At 41.1% G+C, this 19,587-nt stretch overlaps 1 protein-coding gene across 2 annotated transcripts in view; it reads left to right on the top strand.

The window, feature by feature from the left end:
- COMMD1 (copper metabolism domain containing 1) overlaps positions 1-19,587 on the top strand; it is a 210,552-nt gene that overhangs the window by 141,564 nt on the left and 49,401 nt on the right. Inside the window, exon 4 of one of the 2 annotated variants that reach the window (XM_023557175.2) lies at positions 17,898-18,037. The exons of the other annotated variant lie outside the window; for it this stretch is intronic. The gene's annotated coding sequence lies outside the window, so the exon portion shown is untranslated. Of the gene's footprint in view, positions 1-17,897; positions 18,038-19,587 lie in introns of those variants that run through there. 2 annotated transcript variants of the gene reach the window in all.

Below are 19,587 nucleotides of genomic sequence, written 5' to 3'. Positions count from 1 at the left end.
TGGAGGGAGGGAGTGTGCTGTCTTATTAAAGGGAGAGCAATTAGGAGTGTATAGCAAGGTGTGTATAAATTTTTGTATGAGAGACTGACTTGATTTGTAAACTTTCATTTAAAGCACAATAAAAGTTATTAAAAAAAAAAAAGAGTTCAGAATTTATTGAGCAAAAAGTAAGTCTCCCATGCCTTCTGCTCTTAAAAAAAACTCTCTTCTCAGAAGCAGTTGCTGTCAGTAGTTGGTGTGTTTCCTTCCATACACTTCCTAGGAAGACAAATACATATATTTATATATGTGTATGTATGCACACACACGCTCATGTGGGCAGTAGGCATATATGTGTATGTACACAAACATACACTCACGTGGGCAGTAGGCACATGCATACGCACATACACGCTTGTGGGCAGTAGGCATATACGTGTGTGTACACCCATACACATGGACTCGTGGGCACGTCGGCATATACACGTGTGTACGCACACACACAGGGGCTCATGTGGGCACGTTGGCATATACTGGTGGCGCACAATTCCACTGCTAGGCACGTTTTACAGAATGTGTAAGGAACAGCTTATGAAGTCAGTGTGTGGTGATGTATTCTCCTTCCAGTTGACTACAGAGGATCCCACTGTGTAGATGAACCTTAATATACTTATTAAACCATTACTGATGTTTAGGTTTTTGCTACGCTGCAGTGGACATCCACGTACATACATCTTTTTACATTTGTGCAAGTAGGTCTAAAAGGTAAATTCCTGGACTTGGAATTGCTGGGTTTAAGGATAACCAAAAAAAAAAAAAAACCCAAACCCATTGCCATTGAGTCGATTCCAACTCAGAGCAACCCTATAGGACAGAGTAGAACCGCCCCATAGGGTTTCCAAGGAGCGGCTGGTGGATTTGAACTGCCGAACTTTAGGTTAGCAGCTGAGTTCTTAACCACTGCACCACCAGGGTTCCGTCACCTATACTAGTTATTATTAATCTTTTAAATTTTGCAAATCTTATAGGTGAACAATGATATCATATGTTAATTTGCTTTTCTTTGTCAGTGAAGTTGAGTATCTTTTCATGTATTTATTGGCCATTTATGTGCTTTTTTTTTTTTTTCCTAAGAACTGCTGTTTCTTACTCTTTCCTATTTTTCTATTGGATTGTTAATGTTTTATTGATTTGTAAAACCTCCCTATGTATTAAGGCATGTGAGCTCTTATCCTATATGTTACAATTATTCTTTCGCACTTACTGTCATTTTACTTTATTTCTGTTGGTTTTTTCTATTCAGAAGTTTTGTATTTTTAATTGTTTTTTTTTTTAATTTCTTAATGATTTTTAAGATTCATGTCATTCTTGGAAAGGCCTTTTCTATTCCAAGTTTTTTGTTGTTGTTGTTTTGTTTTAATTCTTTCGTGCTTCCTTCTGGTGCGTTTATGGTTTCTGGTTGCTATGAGTCGGAATTGACTCAACAGCAATGGGTGGGTGTGGGTCTTGTTCCCCCCCCCCCTTTTTTTTTTGGTCTAAATGATTTAAACAATTTTGAATTTATTTTGGTGGAAGGAGTGATATAGGGAACCAGCTTTATTTTTTTCCATATGACTAGCCAGTTGCCCTAATACCACTTATTAAAATAGTCTTGACATTATCAATTTGAAATGCCACCTATATGACATACTAAAATCCCATATTTGTCTGTTTTGGGCACTTATTTTATGTCCCTCGTATTTTTAGTTTGTATATATATATATAGTTATATGTGCACATATGGAAACCCTGGTGGCATAGTGGTCAAGTGCTACAGTTGCTAACCAAAAGGTTGGCAGTTCGAATCCACCAGGCACTCCTTGAAAACTCTGTGGGGCAGTTGTACCCTGTCGTATAGGGTCGTTATGAGTTGGAATCAACTCGACGGCAATGGGTTTATGTGCAGATATAACTTCAAAACATCCTTTTAGTAGTTCTTAACTTTTGGGTGACACTTTGTCTTCAAGAATCCAGTGAAAGGTGTGATTCCTCAAAAAAAAAAAAAAAAGGATTCTCAAAAAAAAAATGCAAATATTCATATACAGGAGCCTTGGTGGCACAGTGGGTAAGAGCTACAGCTGCTAACCCAAAAGTCAGCAGTTTGAATCCAACAGCTGCTCCTTGGAAACCCTATGGGGCCGTTCTCCTCTGTCCTACAGAGTTGCTATGAATGGGAATGAACTCTACAGCAACAGGTTTGGTTGGTTTATTCACATACAGAATTTTTCATTCATTATCTAGCTTCTCGAATTATTTGTTCAACATACAGATTGAATAAGTATGGTGAAAGGATACATTCCTGAGGTACACCTTTCCTGACTTTAAAACACCCAGTATCCCCTTGTTCTGTTCAAACGGCTGTCTCTTGATCTATGTCCGGGTTCCTCCTAAGCACAATTAAGTGTTCTGGAATTCCCATTCTTTGCAGTGTTATCCATGATTTGTTATGATACACACAGTTGTACCTTTGCATAGTAAAAAAAAAAACAACACAAGTAAACATCTTTCTGGTATTCTCTGCTTTGAGCCAGGATCCATCTGATACTAGCAATGATATCCCTCATTCCAGGTTCTCTTCTGAATCCAGCTTGAATTTCTGGCAGTTCTCTGTCGATATACTGCTGCAACCACTTTTGAATGATCTTCAGCAAAATTTCACTTGCATGTGATATTAATGATATTCAATAATTTGGAATTTGGTTGGATCACCTTTGTTTGGAAAGAGGCATAAATATGGACTCTTCCAGTCAGTTGGCCAGGAAGCACTCTTCCAAATTTCTTGATATAGGCTAGTGAGCACTTGGAGTGCTGCATCCATTTATTGAAATACCTCAATTGATATGGCATTAATTCCTGAAGCCTTGTTTTTCACCAATGCCTTCAGTGCAGCTTGGACCTCTTCCTTCAGTACTGTCGGTTATTAATCATATGCCACCTCTTGAAGTGGAAGAATGTCAACCAATTCTTTTTGGTACAGTGACCCTGTGTATTTCTTCCATCTTCTTTTGGTGCTTCCTGTGTCATTTAATATTTTCCCTGTAGAATCCTTCAGTGTTGCAACTTGAGGCTTAAATTTTTTCTTCAGTTCTTTCAGCTTGAGAAATGCCAAGCATTTTCTTCCCTTTTGGTTTTCTAATTCCAGGTCTTCGCACATTTCATTATAATACTTTACTTTGTCTTCTTGAGCCACCCTTTGAAACCTTCCGTTCAGCTCTTTTACTTCATCATTTCTTCCATTTGCTTTAGCTACTCTACTTTTAAGAGGAAGCTTCAGAGTGTCTTCTAACATCCATTTTGGTCTCTTCTTTCTTTCCTGTCTTTTTAATGACCTCTTGCTTTCTTCATGTATGATGTCTTTAATGTCATTCCACAACTTGTATGGTCTTTGGTCATTAGTGTTCATTGTGTCAAAACTGTTCTTGAGATGGTCTCTAAATTCAGGTGGGATATATTCCACATAGTACTTTGGCTCTTGTGGACTTGTTCTAATATTCTTCAGCTTCAACTTGAACTTGGATATGAGCAATTGATGGTCTGTTCCGCATTTGGCTCCTGGCCTTGTTCAGACTGATGATCTTGAACTTTTCCATCATCTCTTTCCACAGATGTAGTTGATTTGATTCCTGTGTATTCCATCTGGTGAAGTCCACTGACATTGGTCTTGCAAAATTCTATCATGCGATCTCCGATATACTTTGTCACCAAGGCCATATTTTCCAACTACTGATCCTTCTTCTTTGTTTCCAACTTCGCATTCCAATCACCAATAATTATCAATGCATCCTGATCGCATGTTTTATTCAACTTCAGACTGCAGAAGTTGGTAAAAATCTTCAGTTTCTTCTTTGGCCTTAGTGCTTGGTGGGTAAATTTGAATAATAGTCATATTAACTGGTCTTCCTTGTAGGCATATGGATGTTATCCTGTCACTGACAGCGTTGTACTTCAGGGTAGATCTTGAAACTTTGTTTTTAATGAAGTAAGATGCCATTCCTCTTCAAGTTGTCATTCCTGGCACAGCAAACCATATGATTGTCTGATTAGAATGACCAGTATCAGTCCATTTCAGCTCACTAATGCCTAGGATATCAATCTTTATGCATTCTGTTTCATTTTTGACAATTTCTAATTTTCCTAGATTCATATTTTGTACATTTCACATTCTGATTATTAATGAATTTCTGTAGCTGTTTCTTCCCATTTTGAGTTTTGCCACATCAGCAGATGAAAGTCTCGAAAGCTTGACCCCACCCACATCGTTAAGGTTTACTCTGCTTTGAGGAGGCAGCTCGTCCCCAGCCATCTTTTGAATACCTTCCAACCTTAAGGGATTGTCTTCCGACACTGTATCAGACAATGTTCTGCTGTTATTCATAAGGTTTTCACTGGCTAATTCTTTTTAGAAGTAGACTGCCAGGTCCTTCTTCCTAGCCTGTTTTAGTCTGGAAGCTCAGCTGAAACCTGTCCACCATGGGTGACCCTGCCTGGTATGTGAGTATCGGTGGTATAGCATCAAATCTGTTCTTGAGCTGGTCTCTAAATTCAGGTGACATATACTCATGGTCGTATTTTGACTCTCGGGAACTTGCTCTGATTTTCTTCAATTTCAGCTTGAACTTGCATATGAGTAATTGATGGTCTGTTCCACAACTGCCGTGAGAGTTTCAGTAAAGAGAAAGGGCAGAGGGGGCTGTAGTCATCGGGGAAGGTTTTTAAGTCAAAGCTTTTAAAATCAGGCGAGCTTGAGAATGATAGAGGGATACTCTAGGCTGAGGTGGGGAAACCAGATAAATGAAAGTAAAACCAGGAGTGAGTTTGACAGTGTCTTTGGATCTGGAGGTGAAAAGGGACACATTTCCGGCAATAGGTGGGGTCATACTTTTCTTTGTAAGGGCCTTCCCTTTGTTGATGTTTATAAACCAGAATCATATCCGGCTCATTATATCTGGGGCTCAGGTTCTTGGTGATGAGTTGTTATAAATGGAGAACTGAGAAAAGCAAGACGAAGGCAGTTCTGTTCCCATGGAAGAGAATCAAACAAAGCTAAACATAGCTGGAGTGAGAGAACCCTTGACTGCTAACAGTCGTGGGACTGTGCCACTGAGCAAACCCCAAGGTTCCCTCCGTCCCTGGGGAGTTGAGGCCAGATGCCGTTTCTGTAGCACCCCCGGCAGAGCTGTGGGGCCATTCTGGCTTGATTGGGAAGGAAGGAGAGGTCTGTTTATTGTTTAAGGGGTTTCTTAGATGCCTCCAGAAAAGAGTCCTCTAGGGCCTAGATTCTGGAAAAGGAAGGGAGAATGAAGAACATCAAAGAGGATGTTAACTCATGAGATTCATATCCATTTTTAGCCTGTGTCCCCCAAACAATTGGCACGAGGGTTGGGAAAGTTCTTAAAAACAACAACAAAAAAAACCCCTTTGGCCTTCTTTTAAAAACTGAAGTTCAGTTGTAGAAGACTTAAAGGGGTGAAGGTTGTTATTCTGTACAAAACTGAACTTTACTCAAAGGGCTTGTATTTGCTGTTGGCCAATATCGACCATGGAATGGCACGAGAAGGCAGGCTGGCCATGTAACATTTCACTCTTCCCAGGAGCCCCAGGCCAACGTGAATTCAGTGGCCAGGGTGAGGGCTAGAGGTGAGGCCCGAGATTCTGTGGGTTGAGAGGGACCACCTGGCTTTGTCCCTCACTGAGCAAGAAGGTGCCTTTCCCCAGGCCCCCTTTGAGCTGGGAGAAAGCAAATCATTTCATAAATTATGTATGACCAACTTAAACCGTGGATGCAGCCACTTGCTGGATTGTGCACCATCACTTCATGTGTTGCCTACAGGGAACTTAGAGGAAAGTCTTTTCCCCAAGCATCAGAAAGTTTAAAAGAAAGGAAAAAAATAAAGAACACCAGATAATCTAGGCCCAGGAGCATCTACTAGGGGAGTTATCAGGCCCACTTAATACCCTTGCCGAGACAGGTGAAAGAAGCTGGCCCTTCTTGTCCTCATTGCATTTACGTGTAATTCTGATAATTGGGGAAAGATAATGCAAATGTTTGTCACCCTCCCTCCCCTGTACACATAGGGAACAGTTGAAGAAAAACCTAAGAGCATTTGGTTCTGAAGGTCCCTGAAGAACTGGAAAAATCTCCTCAATGGAGACTCTACCCACGGAGAATCAACCTGCAGCCCCTTTGGGTAACCAGTGCGGGAACCACTGCTCGGAGGGCAAGACCCAGCAAGTCCCTGTCGGCTCCCTGAACCCGAGGGAGGGAAGTGGTTGCTAAGGTAACCACAGCCTGGGCCATTCTTTGCAGATCAAACTTCATACCTAGTTTTGCACCTGGAAATTTAACCAATTAACTGTGTGCTTGGTTTGTTAAGATGCTGGCTTGAGGACACAAGCAGTGATTGAACTCACCTTTCCCTCCATTCTTTTATCCTTCTCTTTGGGGGAGAAATGAAGGTTCCTTGTGACTTTTCCATTTCTCATCCTTACATTGCAAAGTTACCCAGTAAATCAGAATTAAGCATGTACCTTCATCTGATCCAAAAAAAAATTTTTTTTTTTTTAATTTCAGGTATCAAAAGCATTATCATAGTCATTATGGGAAAAATCCGAACTGTGTAGGACTTCCTTCTGTAGTATTTTTATTGTGAATTACAAATGCAGAGGAGAGAGGAGAATCATAATCTTAGTGCTTTTCAGGAGCCTCTAAGGGGCTTAAAGGAAACTTGGTGGTGCAGTGGTTAAGGTCTCGCCCCTAACCAAAAGGTCAGCAGTTCGAACCCACGGTCAGCAGTTCGAACCCACCAGCTGCTCCATGGGAGGAAAGACCTAGCGCTCTGCTCCTGTGAAGGCTTTTTTTATTAGGTGCTATCAAGTTATTTCCTACTCATAGCGACCCCATGTACAATGAAACAAAACACTGCCTGATCGTGCACCATCCTCACAGTCCTTGCTGTGTTTTGAACACATTATTGCAGCCGCTGTGTCGGTCCATCTTGTTGAGGGTCTTCCTCTTTTTCTATGACCCTCTGCTTTACCAAGCATCATGTCCTTCTCCAGGGACTGGTCCCTTATGATAACACGTCCAAAGTATGCAAGACGAAGTCTAGCCGTTCTGGCTTCTAAGGAGCATTCTGGCTGCACTTCTTGCAAGACAGATTTGTTCTTTCTTTTGGCAGTCCGTGGTATATTAAATATTGATCTTCCTTATTCATTGTTCAGCTTTCACATGTATATGAGGTAATTAAAAATACCATGGCTTGGGTCAGGCGCACCTTAGTCTTCAAGGTGACATCATTGCTTTTTAACACTTTAAAGAGGTCTTTTGTGACAAATTTGCCCAATGCAATACATTGTTTGATTTTTTTTTTTTTATTGTATTTTAGTACACATATTGTTTTATGACATTGGTTAACAACCCCACAACATGACAGCACTCTCCCTTCTCAACCTTAGGTTCCCAATCACCAGCTTTCCTGTCCCCTCCTGCAAAGACTAGAGTCCTTGCCCCTGGGCTGGTGTACCCCTTTAGTTTCATTTTGTTTTATGAACCTGTCTAATCTTCCGCTGAAGGGTGACCCTCAGGAGTGACTTAATTACAGAGCTAAAAGGCTGTCCAGGGGCCATACTCTCAGGGTTTCTCCAGTCTCCGTCAGGCCAGTAAGTCTGGTCTTTTTTGTGAGTTAGAATTTTGTTCTACATTTTTCTCCAGCTTTGTCCGGTACCCTCTATGGTGATCCCTGTCAGAGTAGTCAGTGGTGGTAGCCGGGCACCATCTAGTTGTGCCGAACTCAGGCTGGTGAAAGCTGTGGTAGTTGTGGTCCATTGGTCCCTTGAACTAATCTTTCCCTTGTGTCTTGGTTTTTCTTCATTCTCCCTTGCTCCTGGACAGGGTGAAACCAATGGAGTATCTTAGATGGCTGCTCATGAGCTTTTAAGACCCCAGGTGTTAACTCACCAAAGTAGAATGTAGAACATTTTCTTTATCAACTATGTTATGCCAGTCGAGGTACATGTTCCCTGAGACCATGGTCCCCACAGCCCTCAGCCCAATAATTCTGTCCCTCCGGGAATTAGGATATATCTATGGAGCTCCCATGACCTTGCCTTTGAGAAGTAGTACTGGCTTCCCCAGTGTTGTGTACTGTCTTACCCTTCACCAAAGTTACCACTTATCTACTGTCTATTTAGTTTTTTTCCATCCTCACCCCTCCCCTCCCTTGTAACCATCAAAAATGGTTCGTTTTTCTGTATAAACCTTTTCATGAGTTTTTATAGTAGTGTTCTCATACAGTATTTGCCCTTTTGTGATAACTCATTTCACTCAGCATGATGTCCTCTAGATTCACCCCTGTTGTGAGATGCTTCACAGATTCATCGATGTTCTTTATCATTGCGTAGTACTCCATTGTACATAGTTTGTTTATCCATTCATCTGTTGATGAGCATCTAGGCTGTTTCCATATTTTTGCTATTGTGAACAATGCTGCAGTGAACATGGGTGTGCATATGCCTATTTGTGTGATGGCTCTTATTTTTCTAGGATATATACCTAGGACTGGGATTGCTGGATCCTATGGTATTTCTATTTCCAGCTTCCTAAGGAAAGCACACCATATCGTTTTCCAAAATGGTCGTGCCATTTGACATTCCCACTAGCAGTGCATAAGAGTTCCAATCTCCTTGCAGCTTCTTCAACATTTGTTATTTTCTGTTTTTTATTCATGCCAATAATGCCAGGGTGAGATGGTATATCATTGGGTTTTGATTTGCATTTCTCCAGTGGCTAGTGATAGGGAGTATTTCCTCATGTGTCTGTTAGCTGCCTTAATGTCTTCTTTGCTCATTTTTTAATTGGATTATTTGTCTTTTTGTTGCAGAGGTTTTGATTTTCCTGTAGATTTTAGAGATTAGACCTTTTTCAGATTTGTCAAAGCCAAAATTTTTTCCCGTTCTGTAGGTTCTCTTTTTACTGTTTTGATGAAGTCTTTTAATGAGTATAAGCATTTAATTTTTAGAAGATCCCAGTTATCTAGCTTATCTTCTGGAGTTTGTGTGTTATTAGTTACAGTTTGTATCCTGTTAATGCCATGTGTTAGGGCCTCTAGTGTTGATCCTATTTTTTCTTCTATGATCTTTATAGTTTTTGGTTTTATAGGTCTTTGATCCATTTTGAATTTGTTTTTGTGTATAGTGTCAGGTATATGTCCTGTTTCTTTTCTGTCTTTTTTTTTGTGCAGATGGAAATCCAGTTTTGCCAGCACCATTTGTTAAAAAGACTGACTTTTCCCCAGACTTTGGGCCCTTGTCAAAGATCAGATGACCGTAGGTGGATGGATTTACATCTGAGTTCTCAATTGTGTTCCATTGGTCAGCATATCTGTCGTACCAGTACCGGGTTGTTTTGACTACCATAGCTGTATATAGGTTCTGAGGTCAGGTAGTGCGTGTCCCTCCTACTTTATTCTTCTTCTTCAATAGTGCTTTACTTATCCAGGGCCTCTTCCTTTTCCATATAAAGTTAATGATCAGTTTTTTCACCTCTTTAAAGAATGCTATTGGTATTTGGATCAAGATTGCATTGTATTGGTAGATTGCTTTGGGTAGAATTGACATTTTCATAATATTGAGTCTACCTATCCATGAGCGTGGTATGTTTTTCTGTTTCTGTAGATCTCTTTTGGTTTCTTACAGTAGTGTTTTTGTAGTTTTCTTTGTATAGGTCTTGTACATCCCTGGTTAGATACACGCCTAAGTTTTTTTTTTTTTTTAAAGGCTATTATAAATGGTGTTGTTTTCCTGATTTCCTTTTCGTCATTCTTTTTATTGGTGTATACGAATGTAACTGATTTTTATTTTGTATCCTGCTACTCTGCTGAATCTTTCTATTAGTTCCAGTAGTTTTCTCATGGAGTCTTTTGAGTTTTCTATGTATAGTATCGTATTATCCGCAAATAGGGGCAGTTTTAGGACTTCAATACCAACTTGGATGCACTTTTTTTCTTTTTCTTGCCTTATTGCTCTAGCTAGGACTTCCAGCACAATGTTAAATAGGAGTGGTGATAAAAAAACATTGTTGTCTTGTTCCTGTTCTCAAGGGACATGTTTTCAGCCTCTCTCCATTAAGAATGATGTCAGCTGTTGGTTTTGTATAGATGCCCATTATTATGTTGAGGAATTGCCCTTCTATTCCTATTTTATTGAGCATTTTTATCAGGAATGGGTGTTGGACTTTGTTGAATGCCTTTTCTGCATCTGATTGAGATGACCATGTGATTATCTTATTTATGTGGTGGGTTACGTTGATTTTCTAATGTTGAACATCCTTGCGTATCTGATATGTATCCCACTTGGTGATGGTGTATTATTTTTTCATATGATGCTGAATTCTGTCGGTTAGAATTTTGTTGAGAACGTTTGCATCTTTATTCATGAGAGGTGTAGGTCTATAATTTTCTTTTTTGTGGCGTCTTTGCCTGTTTTGGGTTTCAGGCTTATGCTGGTGTCGTAGAATAAATTCAGAATATCCCTTTTTTTCTGTGTTCTGAAATAGCTTGAGTAGTGCTGGTTTAACCTCTTCTCTGAATGTTTGGTGGAATTCTCCAGTGAGGCCACCTGGGCCAGAGCTTTTGTTGTTGGGAGTTTTTTGATTACCTTTTCAATTTCTTCTACATCGTTTGATTTCTTGACAGCTGCTTCCATGGGTGGTGATTGTGGATCCAAGTAAAATGAAATCCTTGACAACTTCAATCTTTTCTCCATTTACCATGATGTTGCTTATTGATTCAGTTGTGAGGATTTTTGTTTTCGTTATGTTGAGGTGTAATCCACACTGAACGCTGTGATCTTTGATCTTCATTAGTAAGGGCTACAAGTCCTTTTCCCTTTCAGCAAGCAAGGTTGTGTCATCTGCATATCTCAGGTTGCTAATGAGCCTTTCTCCGATCCTGATGCCACATACTTCTTCATGTAGTCCAGCTTCTCAGATTTATTTGCTCAACATGCAGGTTGAATAAGTATGGTGAAAGGATACAACCCGGATGCCCACCTTTTCTGATTTTAAACTGTGAAGATTACAGTCTAGAAAACCCTATGGAGCAGTTCTACTTTGCCTTACAGTGTCGCTCTGAGTTGGAATCGACTTGATGGCAACAAGTTTGGTTTGATTTTTGGTAAGGGACTTAAGTTGTCCTGATAACCTAGAGACATCCCACAAAGTTTCCAGAGTTCCCTGGAGGAAAAATGAAGGGTGCGCCCAACAGGCAGAGGGCCACTAGCAAGTGGAGAAGGAGGGATCATTTTCCAGGAGTAAGAGGGTACCTCCCATTCCAGAAGCCCAAAACCCTGATCATTTTCTTGGCTCGTTTCGTGGAAGCTTGCAGAGATTCTGTCTTTAAGGATTTTTCATTTTTTTGCACAAATAATACATGGATATATATTGTCTTTGAAAAGCACTTTAACATTAAAATTAAGGCTAAATTCCCCTTTGACCGATACATCAATCTGAGGTCCCTCCTCTACTTGGCCAGCAGTAATCTTTGTTGTCACTTTGTGTCTCCTTCCAGGCTTTTCTGTGATTTTTTTACCTACTTGTGTGTATGCCAGAGCCCTGGTTGTGCAGTGGTTAAACATTCGGCTGCTAACCATAAGGTCAGCAGTTCAGATCTAGCAGCTGCTCCTTGGAAATGCTATGGGGCAGTTCTACTCTGTCCTGTAGGGTTACTGTGAGTCGGAATCGATGAAGGCAGCATGTGTGGTTTTTTGGTTTGTGTATGTGCCCATATTTGCAGTGTTGTTGTATGTATTTCTGTAACATAAATGCATTCATACTATCTGTATTGTCCTCTGATTTGCTTTTCCCCCCAGTAGTATGTCTTAGAGAAGCCCTGGTGGTGCAGTGGCTAAGCGCTTATCTGCTAACCAAAAGGTCAGTGGTCCGAACCCACCAGCCACTCCATGGGAGAAAGATGTGGTAGTCTGCTTCTGTAAAGATTTATAGCCTTGAAACCTTGTGGGGCAGTTCCACTCTGTCCTATAGGGTCGCTATGAGTTGGAATTGACTTAATGGCAATGTGTTTGGCTTTGAATATGTCTTGAGACTTCTCTGTATTTCTCATTGTTGCTGCTGTCAAAGTCGGCCCCCTACTCACGGCATCTCCATACACAGTGGGGTCAGATCATTGTGATCCACAGGGTTTTCACTGGCTGATTTTCATAAGTAGATTGGCAATACTTTCTTCCTCGTCTGCCTTAGTCTGAAAGTTCCAGTGAAACCTGTTCAGTATCAGCAACACACAAGCCTCCACTGACAGGTGGGCGGTGGCTATGCTTGAGGTGTATTGGCATGGTTCCAGGGTCTCCCACATGGAAAGTGAAAATTCTGCTACTGAACCAACACTGCATAAATTTACTTCATTAATTTCAAGTGCTACATAGTATTCCATAGTATAGATAGGTTTCTTTTTTCTTAACCCATTCCCAATCAATAAATATTTAGTTTGTTTCCATATTTTCCCCATCGCAAACTAGCCTTTTCCCTGTATTTAAAAACAAACAAACAGACAGTTGATGTCAAGTCAATTTTGACTCATGGAGACCCCATATGTACAGAGTGGAACTGCTCCATAGGGCTCTCAAGGCTGTGACATTTTGGAAGCAGATCACTAGGTTCGTCTTCTAAGATGCCTCTGGGTGGTTCTAAACCTCCAACTTTTTGGTTAGCCGTTGTCTTAGTCATCTAGTGTTGCTATAATAGAAATACCACAAGTGAATGGCTTTAACAAAGAGAAGTTTATTTCCTCACAGTACAGTAGGCTAAAAGTCCAAATTCAAGGCATGTCCGCTCCAGGAGAAGGCTTTCTGTCTCTGTTGGCTCTGGAGGATGGTCCTTGTCCTCAGTCTTCTCATGGTGGAGGAGCTTCTCAGGTGCAGGGACCCCATGTCCAAAGGATGTGCTCTGCCGCTGGTGCTACTTTCTTGGTGTTATGAGGTCCTCAACTCTCTGCTTGCTTCCCTTTCATTTTATCTCTTGAGAGATAAAAGGTGGTGCAGGCCAGACCCCAGGGAAACTCCCTTTACCTTGGATCAGGGAGGTGACCTGAGTAAGGGTGGTGTTACAATCCCACCCTAATCCTCTCAACATAAAATTACAATCACAGAATGGAGGACAACCACACAATACTGGGAATCATGGCCTAACCAAGTTGATACACACATTTTTGGGGGGACATAATTCAATGCATTATGGTAGTCAAGTGTTTAACTGTTTGCTCCACCCAGAGTTGACCCCTCCCTGTATACATGTACCTCAGTTACCCTTCTGTTGGGTGGTTGAATTAGATAATGAGTGTTCCAAAGCACCTATCACAGTGCCTAACATTAATAGAAGTTATGCTGTCGAATTGATTCCAACTCCTAGTGACACTATAGGACAGAGTAGAACTGCCCCATAGAGTTTCCAAGGAGCGGCTGGTAGATTCGAACTGCCAAGCTTTTGGTTAGCAGCTGTAGCTTTGAACCACTATGCCACCAGGGTTTCCAATAGAAGTTACTAGAAGCTGCTGATAGTACAGTTTGTCACAAAACTGTCTTCCAGTTGGCCGTTGAAGAACACACAGTCCTGGAGAGCAGTGAGTGAATGTTTTTTATTCGGGCTCGTGCATCATATTCTAACTAACCCAGATGACAACAGACTTGTGTGGCCTGTCTAAACTATTCAATTTGCCCCTGAGTTCAGCCACGGGAGTTTAGTGGCCATGGCTCCATGGGGCAACCTCTACTTAATAGACTTTCCCCAAGCCTCTTCTTCATGCTTTCTCTCATATTCCCTTCTCCTTTGTACCCCATTGCTCTTCCCTCAAAGGTCCGCTTGCTTCTAGCACAATTGTCTGTTTTTGATGGAGGCTGAGGGGGGTAGAGGATGAAAAAAGATGCCCATTGTGTTCTGGCTTCCTGTTGGAGCATCTGAAAATAACCAGACCGTTCATACTGGGCCAGTTAACATCCTGCTGGTATCACTCCTGTGCCCTTATTATGCTGAAGGATTATCGGTCCCTTACTGCCCTTGAGTTCCTTTACAGGAAGCACCTTTCTGTTACCTTCACCTTGGTAGGTACCATTTTTATTGTTGCTGGGGGGTGTCTAAAACCTAAAACCAAACCCAGTGACATCTAGTCAATTCCAACTCTAAGTGACCTTGTCGGGCAGAGTAGAACTGCCCCATAGAGTCTCTAAGGCTGTAAATCTTTACGGAAGCAGACTGCCACACCTTTCTCCTGCCGAGCTTTTGGTTAGCAGCCAAATGTTTAACCACTGCGCCACTAGGGCTCCTTCCAAAAACCTAAACTGCTTAGGAAAACACCAAAAATTAGTGTAACAGAATGTATTTATTGTGAGTAGATTTGACTCATATTGAGCAGCATCACTCAAACATATTGGGAAGGCAGCACTCAAACATATCTGGAAGGTGTCAGACCCTGGAGTTCCTGCTTCATGAACCTGGCTGCACATAGATAATTTTCCAAAAGAATCTAATGCCTAAGCAAAACGCCATCTAATAAGCTGCTTACTAAGCTTTTGATTGGCCTGAAGGTGACTCCAGGGAACCAGTTCCTTCAAGGTTTGAAAGGACACCTAAGGGTGGATGGCCTGGATGGGTCACCCATATTTTATGAACCCAGAAGTCTGGATTCCAGGAGAATCAGAACCATTTCCTTCCTTCTGATCATGATTCTACGATAGAATCTTTGGTCACAGACATTCAATAGTGGTAGCAGGGCACCATCCAGTTCTGGCCTAATGGCAAAGGAGAGTAGCTGTTAATGGAGATGAGGGCACCATCCAGTTCTGGCCTCATGGCAAAGGAGACAGCTGTTAATGGAGATGAGGGCACCATCCAGTTCTAGCCTCATGGCAAAGGAGACAGCTGTTAATGGAGGTGAGGGCACCATCCAGTTCTAGCCTCGTGGCAAAGGAGACAGCTGTTAATGGAGATGAGGGCACCATCCAGTTCTGGCCTCGTGGCAAAGGAGACAGCTGTTAATGGAGGTGAGGACACCATCCAGTTCTAACCTCGTGGCAAAGGAGACAGCTGTTAATGGAGGTGAGGGCACCATCCAGTTCTAGCCTCATGGCAAAGGAGACAGCTGTTAATGGAGATGAGGGCACCATCCAGTTCTAGCCTCGTGACAAAGGAGACAGCTGTTAATGGAGGTGAGGGCACCATCCAGTTCTGGCCTCATGGCAAAGCAGACAGCTGTTAATGGAGATGAGGGCACCATCCAGTTCTTCTGGCCTTGTGGCAAAGGAGACAGCTGTTCATGGAGGTGATCACGTGGCGTCTAGTTTCTCTTCTACCTGGCTCTCCTTTCTTCTGCTGCTCCAGATGAGCAGAGACTAATTGTTGCACCTTGGATGGCTGTTTGCAAGCCTTTAAGACCCCAGACACTATGCAATGAACTAGGAGGTAAACATTAAGAACAATGTGATGGTTAAGATTGTGTGTCAACTTGGCCAGGTCATGACTGATTCCCAGTTGTTTGGTAGTTATGTAATGATGTAATTTGGCAGTTATGTAATTATGTAATTTGGTGGATTGATTTCAGGTCAGGAATTTTTAAGTTCGTGGATAAGAAAAAGCCTCTTGAAATAAAAGTAAAATATCTATTTTTAATCTAAATTTGACTCCCCAGCTTTAACAGGCCCCTTTTCTTCTGGGATCCATAGTTCTTGTCAGTGGCTGTAGTTCTGAACTCTCTTCTCTGGTTAGCGTTTTAAATTCAAGTCAATTTGATTTCAATTCTTCTGTCCTCTGTTTTTCTTGTAAACTAGAGTTAGGTGCCTAGAAGCTTCGTTAGGTTCACATTAAAACTTTTGCAAGAATACTTCATAGTTTTCTTGAACCTGAATTTCTACACATTAAATTCCACCAACTAACCGGTGGTGTAGTAGTTAAGAGCTGCAGCGGACCAAAAGGTCAGCAGTTCAGATCCACCAGCCATTCCTTGGAAGCCATAAGTTTCCATAAGCCGGTAAGCAGTCCATCACCATGGAAACCTGTATTCTTCAAGCAGAAGTTATTTTTCTGTGAATTGTTCATTAAATCATAGAGCAATCAAATATTGTGTCATTTGATAATATAGTTCATAAAGTTATAGCTCATAATATAGTTCATAAAGTTATACTATACATTGTAGTTTGGTGAGTAGTGTCTGGGGTCCTAAAAGCTTGCAAGCAGCCATCTAAGATACAACTATTGGTCTCCACTCATCTGGAGCAAAAGAGAAAGAAGGAAACCAAAGACGCGAAGAAGAAACTAGTCTAACAAGAAAACAGACTACACAAACCACAGCCTCATCCACCCTGTGACCAGAACAACCAGATGGTGCCTGGCTACCATTACCCCACTACTGACTGTTCCACTCAGGGCCACTATAGATGGGCCTAATTGAATGGGAGAAAAATGTAAAACAGAAACTCAAATTCCTTAAAAAAAAAAAAAGACCTACTGGACTGGCTGAGACTGGAGGACTCCTTGAGACTATTGCCCTAACAGAGTCTTCAAACCCTGAACCGAAACTAACCCCTGAGGTCACCTTGTGGCTAAATAACAAATTGGCTCAAAAAATAATGACTATTGCCCTTAAGTACTGTGCTCCTTTAAAAAATCACCTATATGAGACCAAAGGGTCAACAATTACTTCAAAACAAAAATGAGAATGTAAGGGGGCAGGGAAACTAGATTAATGGAAATGGAACAACCAGAATGGAAATCATGAGACTGTTCACATTGTGGAGAATATAATCAATGTCACTGAACAACTCGTGTAGAACTTGTTGAATGGGAACCTAAACTGCACCAAAACTTCACTGAAAACACAATAAATATTATTTGTAAAAAAAAAAAGTATATTAACAGAAAAAAGGTAACATTATATAATGGAAAAAAAATGAGTACCTCAATGTATAGTTATTCATCAGTTGATTTTTGTCTCTGAGAAACTGACTTTATTGCATCTTTGCAAATTACCATCAAAGCTTTTGAGCAACGGAAGGGCCATCGTTTTTCTTTCTAGAGGGCAAAAGCCATCAGCTGGGGTCTTAGGCTACTGGAAAATTCATCTTAAGTTTTTTTTTTTTTAAGTGAACATGCTATTATTAGAAACTTAGTAATTGAGGAACAAAAGAATAAAATGGAAAATAGTAGGAGTATAAATTGAACCTGAAACTTTGCAGATGTCATATAGGAAAAGTCAAATGGTTGGCTTTCTCCCAGAATTGTGTTGCATTTGAGTGTTGGAAGCTATGGGTGTTCCTTAAAGCCACATCTATTTTTCTGCTCCTTTTAGTTAGTTTTGTTCTGTTTTCCTTTTTATTGTCCTGTCGTATATAGAAAAATATTTTTAAATTTCTTCAAAGCTTTTTTGGAGTAGGGTGGGGTATAAATAAACACTTCTTTGAAAACTCAGACAAGAGTGTAACCTAAAACCTAGACAAGAGTGTAGACAGTGGATATCCCTGTGTTGACTGACAGTCGGGAAGTGCCAGGGTGGTGTCCCAGGAAGGACAGAAAGTTCCCTGATAGTGTCACGCCTCTATAAGGTTCTCATAAAACTGATCTTTGTCTAAATAGCTATTTTTTAAAAACCAAATATTTTGATACCTCAAGGTCCTCGTTAGAGAACTGAGATCTATTAACTGTAAGTAACACGGCTTTATCCATCAATAGACAAAAGTAAGTCAGGAATCTTCTTTAGCAGAAACCACCAGGAAGGGGTAGGGTGCTCCCTTAGTTTGAAAATCAGCCCCACATTGCCACAGATGCACAGGGCCTTTGTTAACGTTGTCCCTTTTTTTTTTTTTTTTTTTTTCGTAAAATACAGGCAGAATCTGAACCCCTTTTTGGAGACACAGAGAATAAATGCCATTCTGTTCACCTGGAGCTTCAGAAAGCTAACTCTGAGCCATTGCTGCATCCAAACAGTGATTTCCTTCCCTAACCCTTCCTCAGAGTTGTTCTGTGCCCCTCCTCACCCCCCACCCCCCCGCCCCAGCTATGTGCTTCACCGAGCAGCTTTCCCTGACGCAGGTTCCTGTTAAGGGCCCAGGGTTTATCATCCAACACACACAGTTACTGGTGAGCCTGTAGGCTCTTAGGGATGCAGGTGGCTTCCTGTGTGCTCTAGTCTTGCCTCCAGCCCCTCACACGGAGAAGCTAGGTCTCTGCACACAAGGAGCCTAGTTTGGAGCCAGACATATGAGAAGTATTAGCAAGCATTGGCTTGATTTTTTTGATGTTTATGGCTTTGCAAAAATAAAGTATGTATACATCTATCAGAATGGCTAAAAAAAAAAAGAATATTGATAATGCCAACTGCTGGCAATGATGTAAAGAAACTGGACTATTCACGTGTTGCTGGTATGAATGTAAAATGGTACACCACTCTGAAAAAATGTTTGTCAGTTTCTTACAAACCAAAAAACTTAGCATACAACCTAGCAGTTGTACTCCTGGGCGTTTATCTCAGAGAAATGGAAATATGTGCTCACATAAAAACCTGTACATGGGTGTTTGTAGTAGCTTTATTTGTAATAGCCCAAAACTGGAGACAACCCAAATGTCCTTGAGTGGGTAAATGGTTAAACAAACTGGTACGTGCATACTATAGAATACTATGTGGCAATAAAAAGGAACAAACTGTTGATACACACAACAACTTGGATCCCAAGGGGGTTATGCTGAGTCACAAAAGCCAGTCCAAAAAGGTTACATACTGTATAATTCAATTTGTATCATATTCTTGAAATGATAAAATTATAGACATGGAGAGCAGCTTAATGGCTGCCAGGGGTTAGGGATACGGGAAGGAGAGGCAGGAAGGAGGTGGGTGTGCCTACAAAAGGACAAGAGAACGCTGAGGGGTGATGGAACTGTTCTTTGTCTTGACCGGCGTTCACCTGCCCATCAGATTAAGTTATGTGGAGATTGAACACATACACAAATAAGTACAAATCCAACTGGAGAAATCTGAGTAAGATCAGTGGGTTGTATCAGTGTCCATATCTTGGTTGTGATTTTGTTTTACAAGCTGTTAGGATTGAGAGCAACTGGGTAAAGAGAATGGAATCTCTCTGTATTGTTTTTGTAACTGACTGTAGATCTGCAGTTACCTCAATTCCTGAGAAAAGCTCAGCAAACTAGGAATGGAGGGGAACTTCCTCAGCTTGACAGAGACTATCTACAAAACCCTACAGCTAACATCAGACTTAACGGTGAGAAATTGAAGGCTTTCCCCATAGGACTGGGAACAAGGCAAGAGTGTCTCCTGTCACCACTTCTGTTCAGCACTACTGGAATTCCTAGCTCGTGCGGTAAGACAAGAAAAGGAAATAAAAATACATAGATGGTAAAGAAAGAAAGAAAGTTTTCTGTCTCTGTGCACAGCTGACATGATTGTCTGTATAGAAAATCCCAAAGAATAGACCAAAAAAAAAAAAAAACCTCCTGGTACTCATAAGGGAGTATAGCAAGGTATTAGGATTCAAGGTTAATACGCCAAAGTCAGTTGTTTT

This window comes from Loxodonta africana, chromosome 26 (assembly GCF_030014295.1).
Source record: "Loxodonta africana isolate mLoxAfr1 chromosome 26, mLoxAfr1.hap2, whole genome shotgun sequence".
NCBI classification, from domain to species: Eukaryota; Metazoa; Chordata; class Mammalia; order Proboscidea; family Elephantidae; genus Loxodonta; species Loxodonta africana.
Note: the sequence above shows the minus strand (reverse complement) of the source record. Positions and strands in the feature narration are given on the sequence as shown.